The sequence below is a fragment of the Amblyraja radiata genome, chromosome 8 (genome assembly GCF_010909765.2).
Source record: "Amblyraja radiata isolate CabotCenter1 chromosome 8, sAmbRad1.1.pri, whole genome shotgun sequence".
NCBI classification, from domain to species: Eukaryota; Metazoa; Chordata; class Chondrichthyes; order Rajiformes; family Rajidae; genus Amblyraja; species Amblyraja radiata.
In genome coordinates this window covers 16,645,656-16,671,519 of record NC_045963.1, presented here as the reverse complement: position 1 = coordinate 16,671,519, position 25,864 = coordinate 16,645,656, and the positions used below count along the sequence as shown (strand labels likewise).

The 25,864-nt window shown below is 42.6% G+C and overlaps 1 long non-coding RNA gene across 1 annotated transcript; it reads right to left on the bottom strand.

The window, feature by feature from the left end:
• Positions 1-16,882: 16,882 nt before the first annotated feature.
• LOC116975740 lies at positions 16,883-25,612 on the bottom strand. Its single transcript, XR_004412737.1, has 3 exons — positions 25,603-25,612; positions 20,275-20,279; positions 16,883-16,992 (listed from the first exon to the last, which is right to left on the bottom strand). It is a non-coding gene; the product is annotated as an uncharacterized LOC116975740 (long non-coding RNA).
• Positions 25,613-25,864: the final 252 nt, after the last annotated feature.

The following is a 25,864-nucleotide window of genomic DNA, read 5'->3' as shown; positions in this document are numbered from 1 at the left end:
CTCATTGTAGTGTGCGATGTATATCAGTAAATTATTATGCAAATATTCTTCTACTGTATTCCTAATGGGAGCAGTATTTTTAAGATGATTATGCTTTCAGCAACTGATCTCAGCACAAAGAACACAGTCTTTAATCTCTGGCTCAGTCTCTGGGTTATAACTGACATTAGGGTAGCTTGTTATGTGAATGATATAAGCAAGATGGGCATGATTGCGTACATTTGAAGTTGACAGCATATCCACCAGAGCAGAGATTGGGGTGTAATTAGGTATACAAGTGCACTGAGCTTGCTAGTACCTATGAGATGAAAGATAGTTTCTTTATTGTTATTCAATAGTCTCAAGGTATTGCTGATGGCTCAATAGCAATAATAATAATAATGGATGGGATTTATATAGCGCCTTTCTGATACTCAAGGCGCTTTACATCGCATTATTCATTCACTCCTCAGTCACACTCGGTGGTGGTAAGCTACTTCTGTAGCCACAGCTGCCCTGGGGCAGACTGACGGAAGCGTGGCTGCCAATCTGCGCCTACGGCCCCTCCGACCACCACCAATCACTCACACACATTCACACACATTTATACACAGGCAAAGGTGGGTGAAGTGTCTTGCCCAAGGACACAACGACAGTATGCACTCCAAGCGGGATTCGAACCGGCTACCTTCCGGATGCCAGCCGGACACTTAGCCCATTGTGCCATCTGTCGCCCATCATTCTAGCAGCCAATAGAATGGATATTTCCCTTTCATCTTACAGCAAGAGGCTTACATAGTGTGTGTTAATAAATTATAAAATTTGGCTGAATATGTCTGGATATTTGCAGATAGAATTCTGCACAGTTGTCCAACTCAAAGTCAATTGGGACTATGGTCCGGTTAAGAACAATGACCATGTATGCAAGTTAGCATCAAGGTATTAATAACCCATGTTTCTACCATTAATGGTTTATCTGTTTAAGTGTTTCACACACAGATTGGGTTACTGCATGAAGCCACAGAGCTTGAAGTCTTCACGTAGTCACTCACGTGACTTCGAAATAAAATAGAAAGATTAAAACGAGAACTTACCGTTTGAAGTTTGATCTTTATTTTATGAGAAGTTGAAGTGAGGGAATATGTGCCCTCCACTCCCAACCCTGAATCTCATAAAGATGATTAGGTAGTTCTAAGGTCGTTAATCTTTCTATAGCTTAGGTCAGCAACTATTCTGTGGTTTCATACAGCTGCTCTAAAGATTGACGTGCATGCGGTCTGGCAGGCTCTTCACGAATTCCCTCACTTCAACTTCTCACAAAATAAAGATCAAACTTCAAACGGTAAGTTCTCGTTTAATCTTTCTATTTTACCTCACCAAAGTCCAAAGTCCATAGATACAATTTTCATTGGCCCTGCATATTGTAGTTAAGCACTTGTGCTTTCGCAGAAAGTACTCCGGGGGCGCTGTTCTGGCAGCAGCCATGTCAGCAGCGCGTCAGTTTTTTCAACTTTTTTTTATTTTTTAGTATGTTTTAAAGTGTGTATTTAATGTTTCTTTGTGTGTCTTGTGTGGGGGGTGGTGTGGGGGGTGAGGGGGAAACCGCTTCGGTCGCCTCCTCCATGGAGAGGCGGATTTTTCCAGGTCGCCTCCCCCGTGGCCTAACATCAAGGATCGGCGCGGCCTTTCCCGGAGACGCACCCGGGGCTCCAGCGGCGGGCGCAGCGTGGACTCTCGGCATGGAGCGGGTGAGCCCTCGCTGGGGCTCGCTTGAGTGGAGCGCTCCGTTTCGCTGGCCTGGGGCAGCCGGCAGCCTGAAGTCGCAGCCTGAAGCCGCGGTCTGCAGAGCTCCAGCTGGTGCGGCGTCTACAGCCCGGGATCCCTCGTGGGGGACCCGGGGGAAGAAGAAGCCATCACTGCCGGCCCGCGGCCAACTTCTACCGCGGGGCCGGCATGGACTTACCATCACCCCTGGAGGGGAGCTTCGACCGCCGGCCCTGCAGTCTACGGTGCTTCTGGCTGCGGCGGGGACTTTAAATCTTGACCGCCGGCCTGCGGCCTACAACAATCTAAAGCCGCGGTCTCCGGTGAGGAAGAGCCGATCCTGGACTGACTATGGACTCTGGTCCTGTCCACGGGGGGGAAATGGAGGAGGACTGGCCAAATTTTTGTGTCTTCCACCACAGTGATGAATGCTGTGGTGGATGTTTGTGTTACAGTTTGTGTGGTCTTTATTATTGTATCGCTGCTGACAACCCAATCCTTGCCGGGTCACTGCTCGTGCGGTCGACCGGTCGGTGCAGAGAGTAGCTTTGAATGTTTGTCTCTTCGTTGATTGTGTCCCTTTCTTTTTTTTAAAAGCTACTGTAATGCGCCCTTTAAATTGCCCCTCGGGGATGAATAAAGTGCTTGATTGATTGATTGATTGATTGAAACCAGTTATATTGCAGTATACAAACTTTAGTCATTGATGGTAATGATCTTCAATGCTATTGTGAGAAAATAGCATACTGAACTATAACATAAGCATACATGTGTGAAATTGTGGTAGGAGGAATGAATCAGTTTGAATGTTTATTTTTCACGGCTGAGCCTCAGTGCTTCTGTGGAATGCCATAGAGTTATGTGAAACTATTATTTTTGCTCTTTTGCAAGCTTTCTCCACAGGATGTTATGTGCCATTGTAAAGTAGGTTCAGTAATCACAATCGCATTTGACATTGCTATAAAATGGAGGCTTTAATACAATAAATAAGTCTTATCTGCTTGCGTTTATCATTGTTGGATGACTGAAGGTTATAAGTTTCTATCTCCAAGGAATAACATGGAGTGCCTAATGTTCAAATAGCTCCATTATATAGTATGCTGTCATTTTATCACTGTATTAATTGGTTTATTAAATGTGTTTTTGCAAGTGAAAGGAGTACATTCACATCTGGTTTGATACAGTAGTTATTCCCATATGTGCCACGTTTCTTAAGTTTTGCAAGCACCCGTAATAGAATGTATTAGAATATTCTCTTTCATTAAACATGATAGTTCAAAATTTGAAGAAAATAACATTTCCGATGTAAATTATGCTACTAGGAAAAATATATGATAACAAAAAAAAATCAGATGTTATTAAATCATGCCGTTATTTCTTTTTTGAATTGTGTGCTATTAAGCAGCCATATGCAAGAATACCTGACCATTACCGTGACATCTTTAACCTCTCATTATCGTTCTGAGGTCCCCACTAGCTTGAAAAATACATTCATAAAACCAACACCCAAGAAGAGCAAGGTGAGATGCTACAAAGACTACCGACTGGTGGTGCCATGACTGGTTTGTCATCATGCATATGAACTCTGGCCTTAGTAATGACCTGGACCTACTATAATGCACTTACCACCACAACAGCTCAACAGGATTGCAATTTTACAATGTTACAATTCTTCAAGGAAGATTTGAGCACATCATTGAACCTTCTCTTCTCTTTGTTTGGTAATTTAATCGCATGAAAAATGTCAGAATAATGTTTGTTCCAGGAGTCTTGTTTCAAGCATATTAAACATGTAACTGACTGCCTAGGACCTCAATGCTGGAGATGTTACCCAGGGAAGGGATAGGTTTGTTTATTCTTCCAGCGATGCGGAGGATTTTGCAGAGCCACAGAACAGCTGCAGAAAATACATTTTTTTGGAGGTGTTGGAGGGAAGAACACGATGTCTATGGTACATCTGAGCATTTCTAAGGCAATATGTGTCTCATTAAGTCCCATTGTGTGGGTGGTCCCTGGCCTCTGTGACGTGCAGGTTGATCAAGTAGCAGTGGGTAAAATTGTTTTTGTGCACAATTTACACTTAAAAAGCATGATCATATTTTTAATGATCAATCCCTGGTTGCATTGCCTTGTGAGGCTAAGGAATAGGATGGTCGGGGATGGGATATCAAGGTGTATGTGCGTTGTTTGTGTAACAAATGCATGGTTAGATAAATGGTAATATGGAAGAGAAGTGTTTTAGATGGCAAACTCTCCTCTCATTCCTGCAGCTAACCTCACACCATTAATAACAGATGCAATGCGTGCAGTTATCCAGCTGCTCGGGTGAAAATGATTCCTTTTCAGTTTGGTGCACAAGTAGGGGTAGTTGTGTTTGATTAAGCCTGGTCACACTTTACCACCTATTGCTCATGTAACTGGTTTTAAAGTCAGAATCACAATGATCTTTCACTGCATCAACTAAAAATAATTAAATCCAGTTTATTACAGATATTTTTTGCTTTGTATCTCTCTCAAAAATAAGGTGATGGTGATAATTTACAACGTGTCTATAAATGATGAGTTGAAAATTGAAAATGCATATATAAGTTTATTTTTTCATGTATAACTATAATGAAAGTGCAAGCTTTGGGCAAAATGTTTCTAGTTCCACAAGAAATATAATGTTCTTAAAAAAGCATTATCATATTACTATGGGCGGCCATGGTGGTGCAGCGGGGCATGGTATTACAGTGCTACCAGCACCGGAGACCCGGGTTCGATCCCGACTACGGGTGCTGTCTGTACGGAGGTTGTACGTTCTCCTCGTGACCTGCATAGGTTTTCTCCAAGAACTTCGGTTTCCTCCCACACTCCAAGGACGTACAGGTTTGTAGGTTAATTGGCTTGGTATAAGTGTAAATTGTCCCTAGTGTGTGTAGGATAGTGTTAACCTGCGGGGATCACTGGTTCCGCACTGTATCTCTAAACTAAACTATATTCTTTCAATTTTTATAAATGATTTAAAATCAGGTGTGGGACAGGGGCATATAAGATTTCCAAATAAAATGAACCATGGCAGCAGATAATGATGAAGCCAATCTATACTATTACTAAAGCTCTCATCTTGTCCTCTTCCGGTTTGCGTTTTTTTTTAAATTTGCACAAACACGGTACCCTATATCACTAGGATTTTTCGCCACCTTACTCACCATTCTCCTCTGCTCCAAGCGCACCATGTTTTGTTCCGATCGGTGGTATATTACAAAAGCTATGAAGGTTTAAAAAATCGTGAGATCAGCAGATTGATCTTCTTGCCTCTCAGTCACCATGAAGGGAACACCCTGCTGTTAATCACTGGGCGGTGCGAGGAGAATAAATCCTGGAGGTGGGGCTGAGTCCGCGAGCCGTGCTGAATTAGTCCGTGAGCCGTGCTGACTGAGTCCGTGAGCCATGCGGAGGAGAACGACCAGCGAAGTGGCCAGCGAAGGGCCAGCGAAGCGACCAGCACCCGCTGTGAGTCTCCATCGCACCCCCAACCCCTTCGCCTCTGGTCCCCCTCGCTGGCTCCTGCCCCCCTCCCCGTAATACTGCACACTCCCCAATGGCTCTTCCCCTGCCTTTTCTCCGAGCTCTCTCACCCCCTAGCCCCACACACCTCCACCCCACACCCTAATCCCCGCTCCCCCTCACACACACCCCTCCCCCCACAACACCCCCCCCCCACAACCCCCCTGCACACAATCCCTCTGCCCACACACCACCACAATGCACCCCTCACACAATGCCCCCCACACAATGCCACCCCCCGCCCACACAACCCTCTCCCCACAACCCCCCCAAAACCCCCCTCCACCCCCTCCCCCCACAACCCCCCCTCCTCCTCATAACCCCCTCCCCCACTCACCCCTCCCCCACACACCCACTCCTCATCCACAACACCCCTGCCCACAACCCCCCTCCCCGCCCACAACCCTTCTCCACCCCACAACCTCCCCCACCCACACACACACCCCTCCACACACCCCCGTCCACACGCCCCTCCCTCAAACTACCCCCTCCCACATCCTTCCTCCCCCCCACACCTCACCCATTCCACACCGCCACCTCCCCCCTCACATCTCTCCTCTTCCCCCCTCACAAACCCCCCAGCCCACATACACACTTCCTCTCCATCCCCCCCCCACCCCCAGAACACCCCCCCCCACCCCCAGAACAACCCCCCCCCCCCCCCCATGGTGACTGGGACCCAATGGGTCCCACTTAGTCTAGTCCTTTATAAAAACAGAAAATGCTGGAAAATTCATGTTTCGCTGCAACTTTGGAAAGAGAAATAGAGTTGACATTTCCGTTCAAGGACCCTTCATCACAACTGGAAAAGAAAGATTAAAAAAGTTGATTTCAAGTTGCAAAGAAGGTGACAAGGTGATGGATAGGATAAAGAGAATATCTTTAAAGGATGTAGCTAGGAATGCTTTGTAATTCTGTGTGGTTTAAAATGTACAGTTGGAAATGATTATGCTTCTTTGTCTCTGTTATATGTTGTTAATAGCAGGGCTGTGAGATATTGCCAGCAAGTTAGCTGTACCAATGGACAGAGAAATGGTGCTAACATTACAGTTGCATTGCTTAATTCTGATGCAGTCAGGGAGAGCAAGTTCCTGAAAGCTGGAGAATTTAAAAGTGAAGGTTGTACCAAACATTGATTAAAAAAAATGAGGTGGTGTATCTTAAGCCAGTTTTGGGCTTTCCTGTATTATTATGCAAGGACACTGAGAGAATGGTCAGCTGGGAGTGGGATGAAGAATTACAGTGTCACACAACAGAAGGCTCAAGGTAAAGGGCCTGTCCCACTTGGGCGGCATTTTCGGCGATAGCCTGAAAAGAAGTTGTCGCTGCGTGGTCGCTGCGTGACGCGGGATGACATGTGGTGACACATGTAATGACGCACGCTGTCTCCTTGCCGCCGCTGGATTTTGGAATGTACAAAATCTTTCCGCGACACCTGCGTGTCTTATCGTGTGGTGCGCCCTGTCGCACGCTGACGTAGGCTGTCCTGCGGGTAACGCCCGGTAACGCATGGCGACGCTAGGTCATGACCTCGGCTAATTCATTTAGAGACAGCCTGCGTCATCATGCGTCAACCTGTTGTCCTCAGATCTCGTAGACAGTGACGCAGCCTGTCGTATCTTGCTGTATCGTGTCACGGGTGGACGTATGTTCACTTTGGCTGTCGCTATTTGACGTCTGTGCGGTTGCAGGATGTCGTGGGGCTGTTGTATGCTGTCGTATGTTGTCGCTGTTGAGGTCCTGGAAATTGCGACGATGGCTGACGCAGATTGTCTCAGCTTGACGTCAACTGTGTCGTCGCCTGTGGTAGATTGTCGTACAACTTGACGGTTTTTCGGCGACTGCGGGTGAAAAAAATTGCAAAGTGATACAGGCCCTTAACTCCTATGGACTGAAAACAGACGATGCACAAAATGATCATCCAAGCTGTGTTTGGTTTCTCCAATGTTGAAGAAACCATGTTGTGAATGCCAACTGCAGTACAATAGATTGGAAAGACAAGTGAATGTCTGTCTCACCTGGAAAGATTGGTTTGGTTCTCTGGATGGTAGGAATAGAAGGGTCAAAATGACTGGTGTCACATCTCCTCTAATTTCATGAGAATGAGCCGTAAGATAGTGGTGGTTGATAAGGACAGAAAGAATCATCAGGAAGTCACAAATGTGTAGTTAAAAGATGGGCCGAGGAATGTGTGTCTGATGATCGAATCCTTTTGAAACTGGTCAAAATTGTGAAGGATGATGTGTTTAATACAGAGGCTGGTGAATTGAAAGTCGAGGATCATGGCAATTTTCTTCAATCTGTTCAGGAGAAGGGGAGGGAGCAGATAGGACAAAATAGGTGAGATGTAGTTAAGTGCTCTATTCCCTGTGGGCAAGGGAAAGAAAGAAGACACTTCAGAGGGAACAGTCTCATCAGTGGCACACACAAAATGCTAGAGTAACGCAGCGGGACATGCAGCTTCACTGGAGAGAAGGAATGGGTGACGTTTTGGGTCGAGACCCTTCTTTACTCATCAGTGGAGCAAATATGATGGAAACTGAGGAACTAGGGGAATGAAATGGTGCCATTACAGTAGGCAGGTTGGACGGAAATAAAATCAAGATAGCCATGAGTGTTAGTAAGCTTGTAATGAATGTTTCTAGCGAGCGAATCCCCAGAGAAAGAGGTCGAGAGCTCTATAAAGGTAAGGGCCACAGATGTGAGGATGGGAACAGAATGTAAATTGGCAACCAAATAACACATTGTTTAGTTGCATATGATTGCAGGACCAATGCTGTCTGCAGGCATTGGGGAAAAAAAAGATTTAAGGAAGGGAACCCGAGGAAGTCTGAAACAAAGACTGTTCTACCTATCCCACAAAAGCAAGGCGTAGTTTGAGCTCATGTCATTTCCCATAGCTGGACTGTGATGTGAAGAAAGTGAGTGCAGTTAAGGGATGTTCTTCCATATGAGATCGAGTTCAGCCAGATGAAAGCCTACACTGCTGGAGGGTTGCTGGTTGGGCCTCCGTTCAAGGAGGAAGCAGAAGACTGTCAGACCTTCCTGATGTGGGATGGAGCCTCAGAGGGATCATATGCTCGTGATAAAGATAAACAGTTGGTTGGGACCAGGAAATTGGAAACTCTCTAAGTGGCATAAGCCTTCCAAAGTATGGGAAGGAAATGAACCAGAAGGTGCCCTCTACCACTTCAACAGTTAAACTGGACTGAAACATGGGATATGGATTTCAGTGCAGAAATATGTAAACACGTGCACAATAAAAGGGATCTATATGGAAATAGAACACATTGTAAATGGTATGCCTGCAAAAAGTGAAGAGGAGCAAAATGCCCATATTCACAAATCAAAGGTAAGTAGGTAAGTTTAAGGTAGTTAAACATGAACAAACAGTTACGTGGATTTAAAACACAGATACAGAACATAAAAGCATAGAACATCAGCTAACAATTTATATATCACAGGTTAAGAGTAGCTGGACTGTTGCGGATAAATCTAGACTTCAAAGAATGCTGCCAACGCCTTAAAAAGGATCAAAAGTATTTTCTCACAATGATACCTAGGAGAAGAACATTGGGTTGTGAGTGAAGGTTACAGAAGTCTGGGTTGTTCTCTTAGATCTATTTAAAATGGAGAAGGTTAAGAAATGACAACATCACAGAGATTTTTAAGAGTATAAGACTAGTCATTGAATAGATTTGGGATAAAAATATTCTCTCACTAATAAGTCGGAGGGGAAAATGCGCTTTTTTTTTGCCCATGGAGAATCGGTTGGATATTTAACGACAACTGAAAAGGTGGCATCAATAAAACTTCCTCTACTCTTCCTCTATCCTTCCTTTCTTTTCAGATTCCAGAATCTGCAGCTTTTTGTTCTTCACTGATCATCTCCAAGCTTCAGTTGCTATCTCTACCGTTTCCTCCCCCACCCAGCTGATATCTACACCTGCATTCTCACAGGTAACTGCCTAACGTAGTTACGGAATAGCAGATAATGTACAGAATAGTGAAAGGCTTAGATAGAGTTAATGTGGAGAGGATGTTTCCACTAGTGGGAGAGTCTAGGACTAGAGGTCATAGGCTCAGAATTAAAGGATGTTCTTTTAAGAAGAAGACGAGGTCGAATTTCTTTAGAGGGTGGTGAATCTGTGGAACTCTTTGCCGCAGAAGACTGTGGAGGCCAAGCCAGTGGATATATTTAAGGCAGAGATAGATAGATTCTTGATTAGTATGGGTGTCGGATGTAATGGGGAGAAGGCAGGAAAATGGGGTTTAGGAGGGAGAGATAGATCAGCGATAATTGAATGACGAAGTAGAATTGATAGACTGAATGGCCTAATTCTGCTCCTATCACTTATGATCTAACACTTGCTAGCTCTTGCCCCATCTCCTTATACTGGCTACTCCCCCTCTACCCTTTCAGTCCAGATGAAGGGCCTGACTGAAATGTCCACTGTTCAATTCCATCCACAGATGCTATCTGACCCACTAAGTTACTCCAGCTGCTCTCCTTTTTATTCATTGCAATGTTCATGCAATTGGATTATAGGCCACCAAGGTGGAATAGGAGGTGCTGTTACTCCAACTTATGTTTTGTCTCATCCAGGCAATGGAGGTGTTCAAGGACCAACAGATTGGAGTGGGAATGGTGGTGTCCTAGAATGGAAAGCCCATCATACAAACATAGAAATAGCAGGAAGAGGCCATTTGGCCCTTCGAGCCTACACCACCATTCATTGTGATCATGGCTGATCATCCACAATCAGCAACCCGTGCCTGCCTTCTCCCCATATCCCTTGATTTCGCCAGCCCCAATGTGCCCCAAAACAGATGTGGTGGAGATTGAGAAACTGAGAAAAGAGGGAACAATGACCCTACAAGAGACAGGGTGGGAGGAAGTCATCATCTAAAAAGCTGTTGCAGTGAGTGGGTTTGTCAGCTGTCAAAGGATGCCAATGATATTTCTGGAACAAACTTCCCCCTCTGCTGTCAAGGGTCTTCTTGTGCTGACCATGTGTCGTTAGCCTGTGGGATGTTTCAGACCAGAGAGACTGAACCTCCACATGTAGACTAGGTAAGTAACAGTGTCTGGGGGAACTGGCAGTGATTCCAGACAGGAGAGTCCGAGATCAAGATCTGGCCTGATGTGTTAAACAGCACTGGAAATCTGTATCATAAGTTATAAACAACATAAATGACACAGCCATAAAATGGTGCATCAACACCATTTTTTCCACAAACATTTTGTAAAAATAACTTTTAGTAACGTCATGCCATTTTACTTTCCACCCATCCTTTAACATTTGTTTAACATGGCGATGCTAACAGCTAAGTTGCACCCCATAGGACACTCAACGCTGACTATTTTGTGATACGTTCTATTTTAACCCATCTTTATTAAAGAAATAAAATATGCAACAAATGCTGAGTCAGATGGGGAGGAGCAGAGGAAAATAATTGCTGGATTGAAGAGATATATTTTTGAAGCAGATCAGGGTGTCAGGAAGAGGAATGTGCACAAAATGTTCCAGACATTAAGATTAAAGTGTTATAAAGATTGCAATCAAAATATTAATACTGATCCTATACCATGTGATATGATCTACTGCAATACCTAGGTTTATTATATAAAACTTAATACAGTGCTCTGATCAGATGAATTAAGCAGCATTTACCATATTACTTTACTCTTAAGGAAACATTTATTTCTTTTAAAATTTCCAGTGAATGAGTAACTTGTATCTTACAAGTAAAAGGGGACTGTATTGTGTGAATGAATGGTACATAATGTAGAGACAGTAAAAGAACATGAATTATTGAAATAAGATGGTTTTACAAGGAATTCCAGATAGTCATAGTATTTGGGTTGCCAGTCCAAACAAAGTCGAGTTCTTGTTAAAGGTGAAATATTTCCTCCACAGATGTTACTGATTGCTAATGCAGAAAACATACAAGATAGCTCAATCCTGGGCTTTATACAAGTCCCAGAGTAGAAAAGAGTTGAAGTTTTGTAACCAAGGTAGGTGGATCGATTTAAGATAGGGATTACCTAACTAAATTGCAAAACTGGCCTGAAGTGCTTAACATTCAAGTCTGGTTCCAAATATATTATATTCCTGTTGTATTAGGGAAGGGGAAGAAATGATAGTGAGTCAAGGAGGTAAAATGGGTTGAGGTTGAGGTTATCCATAGAATGATGGAACAGTGTTACGAAATTGCATAAAATAAGTAATAATACAAAAATATCACAGAAAAATCCATCACCAGTAATTGCACTAAAATGATGATAGAACATGCCACCATGTTAAATCTCTTTGGCATATTTAAGATAACTCAAGCAAGTCAGTTGAGAATGATATATATAGTGAAGAGTAACTGCTAATACAGGAAAATATGTCTGGCACATGATTAAATGTTCTGATCATTCTTTTGTGTGCCTGTAATAATTTAGAGTTGTATGTGTCAGGCATCTGCAAAATTGTCTCGAGTCGTCCTTTATTAGTGTAATGGTCTGTTTATTATGGGAAATTGCCTTCTGTCGGCACCTTAAGTATGTTTTAAATGAATTCTGTAGCAATGTTTTCTTCTGATAATTGTTTAGTACTACTTCATGTTTCTGAATTATCATTTTGATCTTATTGTCAGTGGGAGTGTGACTGAAGGGCCTGTTTTATGGGATATAATTATATGAATGTTTAGAGGAGATGGTTTTAATTTTGGTACTGTTACAGGGCCAACGTTCCCATGGGAATAGGTGGAGCTTCATTAAAATATTCAAAAGCAGCACACTCATAGACATAGAAGTTAGGTGCAGGAGTAGGCCATTCGGCCCTTCGAGCCAGCACCGCCATTCAATATGATCATGGCTGATCATCCATCTCAGTATCCTTTACCTGCCTTCTCTCCATACCACCTGATCCCTTTAGCCACAAGGGCCACATCTAACTCCCTCTTAAATATAGCCAATGAACTGGCCTCAACTACCTTCTGTGGCAGATAAATCCACAGATTCACCACTCTCTGCGTGAAAAATGTTTTTCTCATCTCGGTCCTAAAAGACTTCCCTCTTATCCTTAAATTGTGACCCCTTGTTCTGGACTTCCCCAACATTGGGAACAATCTTCCTGCATCTAGCCTGTCCAACCCCTTAAGAATTTTGTAAGTTTCTATAAGATCCCCCCTCAATCTTCTAAATTCTAGCGAGTACAAGCCGAGTCTATCCAGTCTTTCTTCATATGAAAGTCCTGCCATCCCAGGAATCAGTCTGGTGAACCTTCTCTGTACTCCCTCTCTGGCAAGAATGTCTTTCCTCAGATTAGGAGACCAAAACTCAGTACCTTTAAGACCAAATATGTACATACAACATTGATATTACCTCCTCGACATGCTAACCTGGACCTGGGCAGTACAGATATAGAAGGTAATCTTTCTGTTGTTATTTAAATAAATGCTAGCCTTCTCTCCCTTCAAATACCGGGAAACATTTTTAGTGGGTTGTAGAATTTTGACTGGCTACTAAGATTACATCAAATTTTCGAGTCTAGCCACATAATCTTTTGGATTTATTCTCTATGCGGCCCTGGAGCTGGCACAGTCTTGGCAATCATGTCGAAGACAACAAAAATAGACACAAAGTGCTGGAGTAATTCAGCGGGTCAGGCAGCATCTCTGGAGAATAATTTTCCAGAGATGCTGCCTGACCCATTGAGTTGCTCCAGCACTTTGTGTCTATTCTTCAGTACAAACCAGCATCTGCAGTTCCTTCCTACACATTTGGTCAAAGACAACAAATGTGGTTTTCCAGATGCAAACGAGGCATCTGGGGGTCTCTGTCAGGGGATCAGGACTGGGAGTTAAATATAGAGGGGTACTCGACAATTAGAAAAGATAGACAGGAAAGAAAGGGAGGAGGGGTGGCCCTTTTAATAAGGGAGGGAATAACGGCAATAGAGAGGAAGGATATTGCGTTGAAGGATCAGGATAGTGAAACAGCTTGGGTACAGATAGAGAATAACAAGGGGAAAAAAACACTAGTGGGTGTAATTTATAGACCTCCAAATAGCTGTGACGCTGTTAGTCAGAACATAAATCTGCAAATAGTTGACGCATGTAAAAGGGGAACTGCTGTAATCATGGGGGACTTCAATTTTCATATTAATTGGGCAAACCAAACTGGGCAGGGTAGACTAGAGGAAGAGTTTATAGAATGTATTAGAGACGGGTTCCTAGAACAGTATGTCACAGAACCGACAAGGGGGGAGGCAATCTTGGATCTGGTCCTGTGTAATGAAGCAGGATTAATTAAAAATGTCATAGTTAGGGACTCGTTGGGAACAAGTGACCACAATATGGTCGAATTCCATATTCAAATAGAAGGGGAGCAGGTTGAAACTCAGGCTAGGGTGCTTAGTCTAAATAAGGGGGATTATGAAGGTATGAGGACTGAACTGATCAAAGTTGACTGGGATAGCAGACTCAAGAATAAGACGGTACATGAGCAGTGGTGTACGTTTAAGGATCTACTGTATAACCTTCAAGAAAAATTTATTCCTATGAAGAAAAAAAGGGGTAAGGGTAAGAACAGTCAGCCATGGCTCAGTAAAACTATAAAGGATAGTATTTGGCTGAAGGCAAGGGCATATAAGGTAGCCAGAGATAGTGGGAGGGTAGAGGATTGGGAAGCATTTAAAGGTCAGCAAAAAATAACTAAGAGATTAATTAAGATGTGGTATACTTGGACTTCCAAAAGGCTTTTGACAAGGTGCCACATAAGAGACTATTGCTAAAAATAAAAAATTATGGGATTGGGGGTAATATATTAGCATGGGTAGAGGATTGGCTAACAAATAGGAAGCAGAGAGTGGGGATAAATGGTTCATACTCGGGATGGCAACCGGTAACTAGCGGGGTTCCGCAAGGGTCGGTGCTGGGACCCCAGTTGTTCACAATTTATATAAATGATTTGGAGGAGGGAACCAAGTGTAATATATCAAAATTTGCGGACGATACAAAAATGGGAGGAAAAGTAGGGGATGAGGAGGATAGGAAGAGTCTGCAAAAGGATATAGATAAGCTAGGTGAGTGGGCAACAACTTGGCAGATGAAATTTAATACTAATAAATGTGAAGTCATTCACTTTGGGAAAAAAAATGATAGGGCAAGTTATTTTCTAAATGAGGAGGAGCTGCGTTGTAATGCAACGCAAAGGGATCTAGGGGTATTAGTACATGAATCACTAAAAGTTAGTATGCAGGTGCAGCAAGCAATCAGGAAGGCCAATGGAGTTTTGGCCTTTATTGCTAGGGGGATTGAGTATAAAAACACGGAGGTCTTGCTGCAGCTGTACACGGTATTGGTGAGACCACATTTGGAATACTGTGTACAGTTCTGGGGTCCATACTTAAGAAAGGATGTACTAGCCCTGGAGGCAGTGCAGCGAAGGTTTACAAGATTAATTCCTGCAATGAGGGGATTGACATATGAGGAAAGGTTAAGTAGGCTGGAACTCTACTCTTTGGAGTTTAGAAGAATGAGAGGCGATCTCATTGAAACATATAAGATCGTGAGGGGCCTTGATCGGGTGGATGCACCGAGGATGTTCCCAATGATCGGGGAAACTAGAACTAGGGGACATAGTTGCAGAATAAGGGGGGGCTCTTTTAAAACTGAGATGAGGAAGAACTTCTTCACCCAGAGGGTGGTTAATTTATGGAATTCATTGCCCCAGGGAGCAGTGGAAGCAGAAACGTTAAATATATTTAAGTCTAAAATAGATGGTTTTTTAGCTGCCAAGGGGATAAGGGGCTACGGGGAGAGGGCAGGGATATGGACCTAGGTATGGTTAGTATAGTAGACCTGAGTGATCTCCTGGACAAGTGTCGATCGCCTGGATTGGGGTCGGAGAGGAATTTCCCGGATTTTTTTCCCGAATTGGACCTGGGTTTTTATCCGTTTTTTTGCCTCCCCCAGGAGATCACACGGTTCTTGGGGTGGAGAGGGGTGATAGCGGTATAAAGGGGAGGGTAGTGTCTTGTGTTCTGTGTCTTGTGTCTACTGTTTGTGGGTAAGTGTGTCTGTTTAGTGTTCAGCCATGAGCGAATGGCGGTGCGGGCTCGACGGACCTGGTGGTCTACTCTCGCACCTACTTTCTATGTTTCTATGTTTCTATGTTTCTGTCGGGAACATAAGGCTCCTGCTGCATTGAGCAAAATCTGTGCTAACATCACTGCAGCCATGAACTGCTTTGCCTCTGGTGTCATTTGGGCTGCAACAAGCATTGTCATTTAACTCTTCGGTATATGCCAACATTTGTGCTTGACTGTGCATTTTCTAAAGGAAACAACCTCACTGTTGCCACGGATTTTGGAAACTGTGTGATATGGACGAGGTTCAGACCAATTACAGGGGCTCACTGGGTCCGCTGAAATCACCCTTCACACTAGGATATTCTTGGACTTAAACAAGCCATAGCTTTCATGAATTGCAGTGCTTCCACACCATCCACATGCAGCTAGAATGCGAGTGCCATCAGCACTTCTCACAGGTCCATGCTGGATTTCCCGACAACAGTCACGATACATTAATATTATGCCCACCTACATAGGCTGACTACAAGGACTGGTGCTCCATTCAAGGACTCAGATTAAATGGTTAAACTGTTATAATCGTATTCATTCTTTGACTGGATCCCAAAGGGATATACATAAATGGCTACACATTAATTTCCTCTCCAAGCGTTTTCACATCTACTCCAGTTCCACTACAAAGCTGGAATTTAAATTTGATTATTTTTAGATCAGCACTTTAAACATATGCATAGGATGCACATGCGAGTGGCTTTGATGTGCTTAATAATTATTGGAGAGGGATGAGCCCAGCTGCCGTCCGCTTCTCCACCGTCACAAGAAATATCCTGCGGCCTGTTCCATCGACAGAACTGTGCCAAGCGAGTAATTGTCCTGGTGTTTTGTCCCGGCCACAACTTATTTCCAAATCCTGGAGCTTCAGGGGCAAGTAACCATGGCTAGCATGAACTGTGTGCCCCTTGAACTCACCTAGTCCACTGTGGGGGTTGGGGGGTTTAATACATTAAACCTGCTCATGTTGAACATGAGCAATTTAACCTCTGCATTTAATCCCAAGATGTCAAGTCCACTAAGGAATCTGAATGATATTAACTCTTTAATAGATTTGTCCTGTTAACCATGACATTCACTCTCATTGTATGAAAGTTAACCTCACTGAACCTGGATACTTAGTTACAGAAAAGCTATTAATAAAACTCCACAACTGCAAGGATTCAAGGAGAGAATGCTGGAAATACTTAGTAGACCAGGTAGCATCCGTGGAGGGAGAGTTAATGGACAGGCTGGATCGGCAGGTTTTCTGAAGCTGCTAAAGCGAATATAACAAACAATCTGTTAGAGGAACTCAGTGGGTCGAGCAGCATTAATGGGGGGGAAAGAACTGATGAATCAGGTTGAAGCCCTGAATCAGGATTTCAGGAAAGTGTTCCACCAGCACATTGTTCGTTGCTCAGATTCTCAAAGTCAAAGTCAATTTTTTTCGTCACATGCACCCGAAGGTGCAGTGAAATGAATTTGCTAGCAGCGATATACTTAAAAAGAACACACAATACATAATAAGATTTAACACAAACATCCACCATAGCATTCTTCATTGTGGTGGAAAGCAACATAGCTCCTTTGTAACATCTGAACCGGTCGAGTTCCTCGAGCAGATTGTTTGATGCTCCATATTCCAGCATCTGCAGTCTATTGTGTCTCCTTGTTTAAATTAATATTTCCCCGAGTGCTGTAACATGCCTTGTTGGAACGTCATAAGATCATAAGGATAGGGGCAGAATTCGACCTATCGTCTACTTCGCCATTCATTCATGACTGATCTATCTCTCCCTCCTAACCGCATTCTGCTGCCTTCTCCCCATAACCTCTGAGAAGATGCAATGTTGTCACTGGAGTAACTCAGTGGGACAGGCAGCATTTCTTGAGAGAAGGAATGGGTGACCTTTCGGGTCGAGACCCTTCTTCAGTCTGATGAAGGGTCTTGACCCGAAACATGACCCATTCCTTCTCTCCAGAGATGCTGCCTGTCCCACTGCATTACTCCAGCATTTTGTGTCCATCTAGGGCATCTACATAACATGTGAAATATATCGACACCAGAACAGAGGTAACTAAAACTGCAGTAACTAAGAGAATGGATGCAGAGTGAGAGCAAGTGTGGCCAATGAAAGTGTAAGAATATATGCCTCCTCCTCCTCCACCCTTCTCTTTATCACTAATGGAAGATGTCAGCAACTCTGGGAGAGAAGTAAGAGGACGTGGCGGTGGAGGGAGGAACAGAAGGGAGGACAGAAGGAAACAGCAGTGAGCGCGTGGGTAGGGAGCCTCACGGTGATGGAACACATCCTGTCAGTGGTGGTGGCCTCAAGAGAGCGCTATTGGCCAGGGGCTGCATCATGAGCTGCAACAAAAGCTCTATCAACCTGACTGTTGAGGCATCTGGTGAAAGAGGGCTCATTGGTGCAGACCAGCAGCATCAGCGCCTAGTTTTAAGGTGAAGCCACATATCTGACTGAATCAATCTGAAGAAGGGTCCCAACCTCAAACATCGCCTAGCCACATTCTCCAGAGATGCTGCCTGACATGCTGAATTTCTCCAGTACTTTGTGTCATTTTGTGTATTAACCAGCATCTGCAGTTGTTTGTTTCTACCCAGTTTTAAGGTGATGCAAACTTGCATAAAACCTAACTTGCGTATGGGTTTGTGGAACATAATCCTTATGCAAGTCGGGGAGTGTCTGTGATCAGCCATTTCAGCTTTAACTGGCTCAATCTGATGAAAGACTACCAATGTAACAAGAAATCAATTTTTTCCTCTATAGAAGCTAGCTGATTGATGGATATTTCCAGCATTCTCATTGTATTTCAAATTTCCAGCATTTGCAAAGTGTGCTACTTCACTGTTTTCTTTTCTCCCTTGTGCATTCTTTCCATGTTAATACCTCCTCATCTACAGTAACAAACCTGCTGCAACTGACAAGGCCTACAGAATATATCCAGCATATATTTTTAAATAGGAAAAAACAAACTGCTGGGGGAACTCAGTGGATCAAGCAGCATCTGTGGAGGCAATGGGGGACGGTCAACATTTTGGGTCAAGAAACTACATTAAGACTATCTGATTATATTTGGAACCTTATTAGCTATTTGGTATTGCTCTCTTATGAACTCTAAATTGAACGATTAATTATGATCCTTATAGGAAAACTGTCAGTGTACCGTTAAACAGTTAACTAAATCCTGCTCACCTTAAAAGCAACTGTGGCCATTCCTATGTTGGTGCATATCATTGCAGAAAACTAGAAATACTACAATAAATATACTACGTTTTTGACATGAAGGTACTGTTCTCCCAATACTCGTTTTCTGGGCTTCTTAATTCTGTTCCTTGACACATGTTCCAACAACAATGAGTTTGTAGAATCATACAGCACAGAAACAGGCTTTTTGTGTTTGGCTGTGTAACCTTCGCTATTAATCCCATTCACCCACATTTGGTCCACAGCCTTCGACTACTTGCTTGTCCAAATGACCAAGCTTACGGAACTGTGTCTCTCCGTATCTCTGCAACTGGATCCTCGACTTCCTCATCAACAGGCCACAGTCTATTCAATTGGCAAAAGCACTTCTTCCTCAATAACAATCAGTACGGGAGCACCTCAAAGCTGTATGCTCAACCACCTGCTCCACTCACTCTATACTCATGACTGTGTGGCTGGACCCAGTGCTAACTCCAACATCAAGTTCACAACGGTTGTTGGACGAATACAGATGGTGATGAGTCAGAGTATAGAAGCGAGGTCGATCGAATGACCAAATGATGCCAGCACAACAACCAGGCTCTCAATGCCAGTAAGACCAAGGAATGGATTGTGGACTTTGGAAGAGGAAGGATGAGGACCCATAAACCAGTCTATATCGATGGGATGATGGCAGAGAGAGTCAAAAGCTTCAAAATCCTGGGCATGCATATTTCTGAAGATCTTTGCTGGACCCAGCACCTTGATGCAATTATAAAGAAGGTTGTCCAATGACTCTACTTCCTGAGACGATTATGGAGATTCAGTATATCAGAGAGGATTATCTTGAACTTCTACAGGTGTACAGTGGAGAGCATATTGACTGGTTGTATCACTGCCAAGTTCAGCAACTTGAATGCCCATTGCAGTGCTATATGCAAAGGCTCTTGTCCTTGAAACTGCAGAATCTGATAAGGCTGTGGCAAATATATTGAGCTGAAGACACTACTAATCCACCATATACCTGGCTGCAAAAAAGCAGCTAACATTCTTGTATTCTGGATCTTCTCCTTAGTTTAAATATCATACCATGTGTTACTTTTAACTATCAAATCCAGGACGTAAAGGGTCAGAATCAGTTGAGGCAGATGTGTGAAAATAATATTTGATTGGAATGCTATTTATACTTGTTTGTTAAATAGAGAATAAATAAGTTATGGCATCAGTTTGATGGAAGTCACTTTACACTCCATCAAGCAACAGGATCCACAACAGGTCACAGGTGAAAACAGGAACTTGCATTGAATAGAGTGAACAAGTTCATTTTGCCAACCTTTTAATGGATTTATGTTTGTTTTGGCAGAATGAGGGTTCTTAGTTCTCTTCCGATAATTAGAGCTTTTAACTTATCTATATTGCTTGTCATCAGAATTTATAGACTATCAGAAGGACGTACAAGAACATCTGTGATACACATGCAGAAGCATAAAACTGTACAGCAGCTGCTGAAGCAAAAATCAGTACTTTAAGAGGTTGCTGCTAAAAATGTTTCACAAGTAGAGCCAATTTCTAAGTCATATTTAGAAACTGGCTGTTCTTCACAGCAGCAATTCATCCCCTCTAGACAGATAAGAATCATTTTCCTTTACCTTTCTCACTACAGCTGTCAACTGGAATTAATTTAACTTCCTTCAAGAACAAAGTGTCCCTCCATTTATTGATGTCAAAATAACAAAGGAACATAAGTAGCAAGTCTTATCACCGAGAGAGTTGACAACACTAATGCTCACCTTTATGACCAATGCAGTTCAATAAGATTTTTTTTAAATCCTATAATTCAATGAAATGACCTTCTGCTATAAATGATCTAATTTGAAAAATATAGCAATTAAAACATTCCTGCTCGTATAAAATGCAAACTATTCTTTCATAATATCAAAATAAACCACAAGCAGTTTCATATCTGAGTCAAGCAATCTTTTCTTGTTACAGCAAACACATTAAAATTTATGAAGCTACATTAATTTAAATGGTGCAGACAAGGTAATGGCAAATTTAAAATTGATAGTCCTTGTTTGATTAGGCACTGTTAAACCAGCAGTCAACATCACTCACTTCGACCAAACCTGATATGATATGATAAGTGTTGATGCTGAGCCTGGAATGTGACCTGCTTTAAAAACAATGGCATTTGAAGATGTGGATATCACAGTAAGAAAAATGGCATTTATTCCCAACTCTCTTTGCCCTGCAAAGATGGTAATGGACTTTCTTCATGAGCTGCTATCTTGTTATCCAATGCAACTACAGGATGAAACTGCAGGATTCTCAGCTCAAACTGCTCTGGTGGGATTTATACTGATGTTTTTTTCTCGAGATTATTCGAACAGTTGTTAATATTGTATTTTGCATGTTTTTTCTGTGGTTTAAAAACTTGCCTTAATGAGACTATATTTATAGTAAAATATATTTATGCATTTATGCACTACAGGTACCATCATTTGGTCTTGTGAGCACTTTTCATTCATGGTCACAGCAAGGCCTTGACAGGTCCTTTGTGTACAATTGTGTTTTTGCCACAAATGTCTTTTTTTAACTGGATAAAAGCTCTGAACAGCTCTACCTTTTGCCCCTAAAGCAGCTTAATGATAGAATTTATAACACCTACCGGTAATTGTTTTTGAATTGACGGTGCTGCACAGAACTAGGTCACTGTTTTTTTTAACAGGTAGATAGCCACAGTCTTGGGACGTGAGTGCTCACAAGTCCAAATTATGGTAATGCATAAATATATTCACCAAAAGCAATACATGTTTCATTATAACAAATTATATCAGTGAAAGATAACACAAAGTAAAATTGTATTTTTAAGGGCTTCTGGATTCACATGATGTATCAGAGCCTTGGCAGAAAGATGAAAGTCCAGATTGCTAAGTGAAATAGGTTGCACCACTTATAATGATTTCTCAACTGTTGAATGTATATATTATTCCAAATTAAGTAGGCTTTAGAAACTCATCTGTCACTTCAGTTATTTTACTGCAAGTGCTGAGACAACTGCGGGTATCATAAGATATTCAGAACTCAATTGCATTTAACTAATAATATTGTCTAACTATACTTTGGCTCGGAGCCCAGTTCTTCTACCTTCCCTTTTATTTTCAACAATTCATCCACCTAAGGTTTGTCCTCTGCTGCCTCCTTGCTTATTTTAACCAGCATTCATTTCACTCTCAGATATTTCAGCTCCAAATTATAATCTACCTCCTATAGTGGATTTCTTACTAATCATATTTTGGGATATGGCATCCCCTTTTAAAGCCAGCATTTATTGTTCACTCCTGATTGCCCTTGAGAAGGCAGTGATGCACCATCTATTTGAATCACTGCAGTCTTTTTCATTAAGATAATCTCAGTGTTGCAGGATAAGTATTTCCAGCCTGATAATGGGAATACAAGGTCCTGATGAAATCTTATCCTACAGGGCCAATGAAGCTTCCAATCCAGGTTATATGTTCTGTCATCTGCTTTTTCCAAGCCTATCATCAAATCTTACCATGGTCACTGGGGTCAAGGAAAGAGTGTTCATGTCGCGGCCCTGTTTCCACCAATCTTTCCACCGCCATGCACAAGAAGCACAAGAAGCGCAAGACAAGCACCATTGTGCAGATGCAGAGAAGTGTGTTCAGCTCTGGCTGAACAACTTCTAATCTTGTATGTGGACTTGATAAAAAGAAGACCATGATCACTCTCCTAGAACTCAGATACCCTCCATTCAGGACATTACCATGATCTACCTATCGGCACGGTGGCACAGTGCTAGAGTTGCTGCCTTATAGTCCCAGAGACCCAGGTTCAATCCTGACCATGGGTGCATGTCTGTATGGAAATTTGTACCTTCTCCCCCGTGACCCACGCGTGTTTTATCCGGGATCTCTGATTTTCTCCCACACTCCAAAGGCCTAAAGTTTTGTAGGTTAATTAGTTTGGTATAATTGTAAATTGCTGGTTGACATGAACTCGGTCGGCCAAAGGGCCTGTTTCTGTGCTGTATCTCTTAACTAAAAAAACAATCTAGTCACACCTTTCAATTTCTCATTCTCGAGGTTCGCTACAAAGCGAAGTCAAGCAGCATCACTGGTGATAATGCTTCCCTCCCTGATGAACTTCTTGGTTTTTATGCTAGCTTTGAGCAGAAGACCCACAGAACGATGACATCCATCGTGCAAGATCGGTCTTCCTGAGGGTGAACCCACGAAAGGCAACTGACGGAGATGGAGTCCCTGGTCGCTTAGCCTTAGGACATGCACAGATCAACTAGCAAGAATGTTCACAGATATCTTCAACCTCTCCCTACTCCATTCTGAGGTACCCACGTGCTTCAAGAAGGCCACGATCATTCCAGTACTAAAGATAAGCAAGATCTCAGGCCTTAATGACTACCGCCAAGTAGCCTTGACATCTACCATCATGCAGTGCTTCGAGATGCTGGTTGTGGCACACATTAACTCCAACCTACCAAGCAGCCTTGATTCTTTGCAGTTCACCTACTGCCACAACAGGTCCATGGCGGATGCCATCAGGCAACTGAACAACCCTTTCATCGGCTATAGTGCAGTCCTGACATCCCACATACCTAATTGGAGGCCTTAGAGCTTTCTTTAAATCGGAATTCAATGTTATATCTTTGCACTAAATGTTGCACCGTTTATCCTTTACCTATGCACTGTGGACGGAATTGAGTGGGTAGCCAAAAAACAAAATATTTTCATAACACCTCGGTACACGTGACAACAATAAAATATACTAAACCAACCAGGTTTCAAACTAGATTTTCCTCTTTGTCTAAAGTGGCCTGGGCTACAACTCTCCCTCCAACCGTGTCCACCAATTGGTCCCAATTACTGTTGCTACCCTTTGATCTTCCACTCTCCGTGCTCCCAGCCATTTGTAACTGATCTGATACTAAATATGTACCCCACCATCATTCCATATTGCACTGTCATGAGTGCCTCAATAAACAGTGTCCTCCATAATGTATGGGACAAAGACCCCTCATTTATTTATTTGCCTCTGTATGCCACAATTTGAGATCTGTAATTGAAAAAAAATCACATGTAGTTAAAGTGCACATTGTCAGATTTTGATAAAGGCAATTATTATGCATTTTGGTTTCACAATTTAGAAATTACAGCAGTGTTTATACATAGTCCCCCATATCACATAACTATAATGTTTGGGGCACAGCAATATCATGTAAATGAAAGTATTCATGTTTAGTATTTTGTTGCATATCCTTTGCATGCAATGATTGCTTGAAGTCTACGATTCAAGGACATCACCAGTTGCTGGGTGTCTTCTCTGGTGTTGCTCTGCCAGGCCTGTATTGCAGCCATTTTTAGCTTATGCTTGTTTTGGGGGCTAGTCCCCTTCAGTTTTCTCTTCAGCACATAAAAGGAATGCTCAATTGGGTTCAGATCTTGGCCACTCAAGAATAGACCATTTTTTAGCTTTGAAAAACACTTTTGTTGCTTTAGCAGTATGTTTGGGACCATTGTCTTGCTGCACAATGAACTGCCGGCCAATGTTTTGAGGCATTTGTTTGAACTTGAGCAGATAGGATGTGTCTATACACTTCAGAATTCATTATGCTACTACCATCAGCAGTTGTATCATCAACGAAGATAAGTGAGCCAGTACCTTCAGCAGCCATACATGTCCAGGCCATAACACCCCCACTGGTTAGTAAACTCACCAGTGCTCTCTTTCTTCTTAATGATGTTCCAAACAGTTGATTTTGGCAACCCTAAGGTTTGGCTGATGTCTCTAACAGTTTTATTCTTGTTTCTCACTCATAATGGCTTCTTTGACTTTCATTGGCAAAACTTTGGTCCTCTTGTTGAATAACAGTGTAGTGGCCATTTGGCCTGTTTTGCATGTCATTGATGATGGCATGTGCCTTTACATTTTAGACTGCCCGTTATATTGTGGGTGGGATTTATGACGTGTTTTGGGAATGTTTGGAATGTTTGGAGCTTAGAAGCTTGGGCAGAAGTTTTAGTTTTTAGATTAGTTTGGAGAGACAATGGAGAAGGTTAACCCTTCTACCATGCGAGGTCCATGGGAGATCTAAAGGAGATCATGCCAGATCTTGCCAGTGTTACGGAGACACGAGGTGTTTTGTGATGTCTAAAGTAATAAGCTGGAGTTCGAAGAAGATTGTAGTAACGAGTCGGAGGAAACTTGGATTATCTTACTCTTTTCTATCAACAATAAAGCATTTATTCATCAAAAGACTGTGTTTTTAAGCCACATCTGAGAAGAAGCTCTGAAGGTCTCTGTGAGCGAGCTTGCAAGCGTTTAGAAGACACCCCCTTCAACCATTCTCATCGAAATAGCGGCTAAGGTGCTAATTACCTGAAAGATTTGAAAATCTGCCGTTACAAATAGAAATAAAAGTTTCCCAAGGTGATGGAAAGACTGGAGGAAAGACTAGGTGCTGACAACTCTCTTATACCTGCATTAAAGAGGCAATTAAACACACTTGAGGAATTACAAACGCCTGTGAAGCCATGTGACCCAAACATTATGGTGCCCTGAAATGGGGGGACTATGTATAAACACAGTTGTAATTTCTACATGCTGAAACCAAACTGTATAAACATGGCCTTTAATAAAATCTGACAATGTGCACTTTAACCACCTGTGATTATTTCCTATCACAAATCTCAAATTGTGAAGTACAGAGGCAAATAAATAAATCATGGGCCTTTGTCCCATACATTATGGAGGGCACTGTAGGTCATTTACCACTCTTAGATCAGCATTCGTCCCAAATAAAAGCGTACTGGTTTCTGAGAAAATTATTCTGTCTGTTCAACTAATCTATATTACTAAATGTAAGATCTTGACCACTTCATGTTTTTCTGTTTTGTGATTTTAGAAAAAACGCTGCCACTTTCGGCTGTGATTTTTGGCCATCTTACTCAGTCCCCCCACCCCTCTGCGCAGGACAAGATGATTTTTCCCATCGATGAAAAATAAAAGAGTTATTAATGTTTTAAAAATGTTGACATTCTCTCTGCTGCCCCTGCTGGTGGGAGGGGGAGGGATTATAAAACCCGGAAGTGTTGTGCCTCACAGTCTCTGCAAGATGGAGGAAGCGAGAGGGTCACGTCTCTCTGAGCTGTGAATAACACTGAACACATATCTACTCAACTGTTACTCAACTCGAGCTCTCAGGATTAA